The sequence below is a fragment of the Myotis yumanensis genome, unplaced genomic scaffold, assembly GCF_028538775.1.
Source record: "Myotis yumanensis isolate MYYU_CA2020_CCGP unplaced genomic scaffold, mMyoYum1.0.hap1 SCAF_3, whole genome shotgun sequence".
NCBI classification, from domain to species: Eukaryota; Metazoa; Chordata; class Mammalia; order Chiroptera; family Vespertilionidae; genus Myotis; species Myotis yumanensis.
The window spans coordinates 91,222,981-91,228,702 of record NW_027223754.1 but is presented as its reverse complement, the minus strand read 5'-3'; the positions used below and the strand labels follow the sequence as shown (position 1 = coordinate 91,228,702).

General features: G+C 56.0%; 1 pseudogene; it reads right to left on the bottom strand.

Moving 5' to 3' along the window:
• LOC139006243 (phosphofurin acidic cluster sorting protein 2 pseudogene) lies at positions 1-2,668 on the bottom strand (annotated as a pseudogene).
• Between the last annotated feature and the right edge of the window lie 3,054 nt (positions 2,669-5,722).

The following is a 5,722-nucleotide window of genomic DNA, read 5'->3' as shown; positions in this document are numbered from 1 at the left end:
TCACACTGAAAGGGTTATACTTTGTGTTTTCAGAGTCTGTCTCGGTGCTACACTGAAATGTGAACAGAAAAGCAGCTGGTCCTTCCCGGGCTTGGCCAGGGCAAAGGGAAGGGCAGGGGACGGGCAGGCTCGCAGGTGGGGTTGGAGCTTCCGAAGATGCGGGTGGGGAAGTGCTTGACGTGGGAGCTTCACGTTGTTCCGCTCCACGCCGTCAACGAGGACCCGCAGTATGTTCTCCTGGTGTGTGGCCCTGCAGATCAGGCGGCTGATGCCCTCCAGGCACTGGCTCTGGTTCTCCAGGTCCTTGTCTTGGTTTTCTTGGGAAAACACATAACCTTCTTGTTGTTCTCCTTGTCCACAGTCATGGGCATGGAGAGCGTGGCTGCAGCCTCACCACTGCTGGGCAGCCCGCTGACCTGGAGAGACTGGAAGGTGCACTTGAAGGTGTTGCTGGCGGTAGCCTGGTGTTTGTTCTCAGAGTCTCCTTTTCTGTCTGTGGGCTGGGCTGCCATCCAGTAATCCACCCGCAGCCCCATCAGCTCAGCGCCAACACCCTGGCTGGGGGAGGACTCGTCTCCACTCACAGATGGGGAGGAGAATAGGGTCGGTGAGGCCTCCTTGTTTGCCACAGACCTGTGTGGCAGGGCGGACCACATCACGCTAGAGCCCAAGCGGGCCGCATAACCTGAGTGTCCTGATGCGACCCAGAATGGTCCCACAATTCCAAGTTTCACCACCCCCACAAAGGGAATGATGTTCAAGGACTCCTCATTGGGGCTCTTCTGTTTGTAGGTGAGTGTGGCCTCCACGATGGGCAGTTGGTGGACACAATTGGCCCCTGCGACGTACTGTGTGATTCTCAACACCATGTCCAGCGTGTCCTCCACAGCCCTCTGGGCCTCCTTGTAGGACAGGTCCTGCCTGGGCAGGTCCTGGAAGAAGCTGTTGTAGCGGTAATGCACGGAGCCCAGGTACCTGGCCACGAGGTGGGAACCCAGCGGGATCACCAGGAAGTGCATGTAGCCCAGCCAGGGGGACAGGGGCACAGGTTGTAGGACAGCAGCTTCAGGAAGAGCCACAGCACAGCACTGAAGTACTGCTGTGCCCTTGACACCATGATCTTCACAGGCTGGGGGGCTGGCAATTGTAGTAACAGTATCTCTGTATCCACGAGATGATGGTGCTGAGGCTGCCTGGACCTCAGCCTTGGAGCAGGTGCACAGCCCGGGCAGCATGCGTTGCTGCAGGACTCAGGCGGGAACTGCCCCTGCCAGTCGGAGGCGTTGAGGAGGAGGATGGTCTGGGGCAGCTGGCTGTCAGAGATGAGATGTGGTTCAGCTGGTCGTACACCGTCTCCCTGGGGATCTGCAGCTGGCTCAGCGGGTCGGGGCAGTGCTTGTTGCCCAGGCTGTTGGCCCGCTTGTTCCTGGCTGTGCCACCTGCCGCTCCTTCAGGGATGTGCTCCAGCCCCAGCGGCCCACCTGCTCCCCCTGGGATCTGGTGGAGGCGATGAGGAGAGACTCAATCTTGGTGATGCGCCCACTGGGTGGCAGCTTCTGAGTGAACATGTCCAGGGTAGAGGTCTCTGCCTCTTGAGAGACCCAGGGCTGTGCCAGCTGCTCCCTGGGGCGGGTGTGCTGTGAGCCACTGAGTCTGATACACTGTTTCTTGGTGGCTTGGGCTCGTCTTCTCGGGCACGTGGGTTGGACCTGGAGGTTCCTCCTGGCGCTGGCACTGTGGGTGCTCTAGCTCTCCATCTGACAGCTGGGCTGGGACAGGTCTTCCAAGTATGGCCTCAGCCAGGGCTTCAGGGTCCTGAAGACACTCTCATGAGCCACTGTCACGGTTCTCCAGTGAGTCATACAGCAGATCCAGGTCCTCCTCCACCTCAGGGACATTCTCCGAAGACTCCTGCTCTGAGTCCAGGACCTCCTTCCACACTTGCACCCTGCGCAGCCACGCCCCAACTTTCTTGTTGGCAGCTTGTTGCCTGGTCATGATTGGCATTACTTCTCCTTCGTGCTGCTTCTTGGCTTCTCCCATGTCCAAGTCCTCCCCCTCCTCCTGGTCCTGCCCTTGCCCGGGATCATGGCTGGCCTGCTGTTTTGAGATTTCATACTCCATCTCCGAGTAATGAACCTGGGACGTGGCCTTGGGGCCGGCCTGCTGGGTGCTGTCCTTGGGGTTGATGGGCTGGCTGGCCAGGGAGGAAATGCTGACCTCAGCCACGTGGGCAGATGCCTCCGTGTTGGTGCTATGGAGGCTCAGCATCTGGCCACCCTCAAGGGGTCGCTGCATCACCTCAGCCATGTCGATGGTGCCCACAGCGAGCGTCCGGTAACCCAGGATAGTCTGGTTTTTAAGGCGCTGCTTCTGCTGCAGCATGATCTGTAAGTTGTTGCCTTCTCTCTTTAGGAAATGAGGGTACTGCAGGGAGGTCAGCGCCAGGTCAGTCTTCATTTGTCCACTAGGGGGGCAGCAAAATCTTATCAGACCTCAAGATGTTTTTGGAGCCCTGCATTTTCAGTGATCACCACAGCGCTGAGCTCCTTCTCCAGCTCCTTGTAGATGAGCAGCTTGGTTAAGGTGAGGCTGCACAGCCTGGGCACGCAGGTGGGGCTGAGCATTCCACCTCCCAGGTGGAAAACAAATTCATGGGCACCTGTGTGTTGAGTGTGGCGGGCATGTGTCCAGGCCCCAGGGCACTGACAAAACTGCAGCTGCAGGCCCCATAGAGGTCTTATTTCTACCCTGTGTTGGGAGAGGGGGCACATTCCATCAGAGGCAGCTCCCTCCACTCTGGGTGGGTTGTGGACAGACAAATACGCACCAAATGCCTGTGAAGGCTGCCAAATGCTCACTGTCTCCCCAATACCATCTTCATGTCTATACACAAGCCCATCAGCACAGCCTTTTCCAGAGCCCCTGAGGAAACCTGGGTGCAGCCAGGACCCCACCTTTGAGGACACACAGCTGGGTTTATCTCAGGCTCTGCATTCTGACCACCTGTGATCCTGGGCAAGGCATGGACCTTTCGAGTCACCAGTTCTCTCCTCAGTTTCTCCCCATGGTCTTCACCTTCCTCGTGTGGTGTGAATGTGTCCCCTCCCCTTAAGTGTGGGTGTCAGGCATGGCAGGATACAGGGGCTTAAAAATATATTATGTAACAAATACGTATCCATACGTCTATGTTCCAGGCAGTGAGTGGCCTTAGCATATGAGCAAAACCCCTGCCCTTGTGAAGACTCAGATGCATAAATAATGTGCATTGTCACCCCCATCTCTCTGGTTCAAAACCATCAGAAAGGATGAGTCCTCGCAAAAGTCCTTGAAACCCTGATGAGACAGCCAGGGGTCAAGCTCCCACTCCTGAACCAAAAACTGCCACCAGGGGAACGGGATGTGGTGGTTGGCTCAGACCTTGGTCTCATGATCCGAAAGGGGAATCGATGGTGGGGAGCAAAGAGCAAATGTCTTCTCGATTCCGCTGGCCAGGGTCTCCTTGCTGGAGGCTCACTCTTCTCTCGAGATGTAACCAGGCTCCCTGATAAGCTGAGCAGGCTGAGTCATGTTCTTCTTTCTCCCTGATTTCCTCCCGAAGGTAAAACAATAATAAAAATGTACAGACGCACACAGTCTACCAATTACACATTAATTTCACAGGGATGTTGGTGTGTCTTCAGTCCAAGCCCCTCAACAACCCCTGTGAAGGGGCAGGTGCTATGGCCTGAATGTTTGTGTTGCCCCAAAATTCATACGTTGAAACCCTAATCCTCAAAGTAGTGGTATTTGGAGATGGGACCCCCAGGACATAACTAGGGTTAGATGAGGTCATGAGGGTGGGGCCCCATGATGGGATTTGTGCCTTTAGAGAAAGGGACACCTGAGTGCTTGCTCCACCCCTCCCCACCCCACATGCATGCAAAGAGGCATGTGAGGACACAGTGAGGAGCGGGCGCTGCACGCCAGGAAGAATGTCCCCCCTGGGACTCGACACACTTGGCACCAATCTTGGATTTTCAGCCTCCAGAACCAGGAGAAAATAAATGTCTGTTGTTTAAACCACCCAGTCCATGGCATTTGGTCATGACAGGCTGACTCCACTCAGTAGGGCAGGCTTTACCCACTTGTGTCCCAAACCCCGCCAGGACCATCTGGAAGGGAAACAGGGGGGACTTTGAGGGAAAGCCTCCCGCACTACGTGCCCCGGAGGAGGAAGGCTGATGGAAGGGGGGAGGCGAGGGCACTGGATAGGGTCACCCATCCCACATCTCCCCAACACATACTGCCTCGGATCCTGGGTGCAGGAACCGGAACCTTGGACTCAAGGAGAAGTTCTTGCCTCTTCCCAAGCTCAGCGTGAGAGTGAGACCAGGTGACAGCCTGGGAGAAAGGGAGCTGGCCCGGGAGCCAGGACTCCTGGTCTTAGTCTCCGCTCTGCCCCAACTTGCTGGGGTCACTGCAGGTACCTCCCCTTCTAGGGGCCTCAGTCTCCACATCTGTGAAATGAGGGCGTTGACAAGGCGGGAAGATTAACAGTGGCTGCGGAGGACTTGGGTGCTGCACAGACACGCTCCCAGGAACAAACTGGAATTACAACTAAAACATAGAAAAAATCCCTGAATAATCAACAGAAGACTCGCTGAAGTGAACCTGACACCCGAGGACCAAAAGTGAGACCGCATAGAGGCTGGTAGGAGGGGTGGAGGCACAAAAGGGCTGGCTGGGTGCCCACAGACAGCAACTGAATTTCCAAGGGTGGGGGGTGGAGATGGGCTGGAGGAAGTCAATAGGGAGAGGGGGGAAGGAGGACATATGTAATACTTTCAACAATAACGAATCATAATAAATAAATAAATAAATAAATAAATAAATAAATAAAATGAAGGCATTGATCCCAAGATCCTTTTCAGCTCTAGCATGTGGGTCTTCGCCATGGAGGTGATAAAGAGCGGGGATGACAGGGAGAAGTGGGCAGCAGATGCCCAGGGTGTGTGGCCCTTGTCCCTCTCTCCTCCCCTCACTTGGGCTCTGGGTGGGGAGGTGGAGCCCCAACAGCTCCAGGGAGATCGGCATCCATTTGTCCCTTGAGGGTCCCCCAGCCCAGCCCAGGTCCAGATGCTTAGTCATACTTTTTTGAGTAAATATCATGGTAAAAAGACATGACACTTCTGGGGCCAGTCTTCAGCATTAATAAAGGATTCCAAGAACAGGTGACCTTTTCACAAAGGATTTGTAAATGCCAAAAACTACATGAAACCTCTCTTTGTGAGGCAGACAGGACTGTCACAGCTCAGCCTTTATTCCCTCACATGTGAGGCCGGCCCTCGCTTCTCCCAGTTCCATGTGCTGTCCCGGGGGGGAGGGACGTGGAAGAGGGGGAGGCGGAGGAGGAGGAGGAGGAGGAGGAGGAGGAGGGGAGTTGAGGAGGAGGGAGGGAGGGAGGGAGGGGAGGAGGAAGAGCAGCGATGGGCAGGGCAGCCCTGAGAACAGTGTGGGGCTTATGGGACTCTCAGCCACTGAGCAGGCCCGTGAGGACGAAGTGCGAAGCTGCCATTCCTTAGCCGCCACTGCAGGAGTGTCTGTGTCCCATCTATCCAGGCCAAGGAAAGGGTGGCCCCTTCCAGAAACCAGCCAGCACAATGAGAAAGGAAAGACCATGTCTGAGTGGCTGGCCAATCCCCAGAGTCCCAGGCTGGCTTCCTCCTGCCCGTGCCCCTCC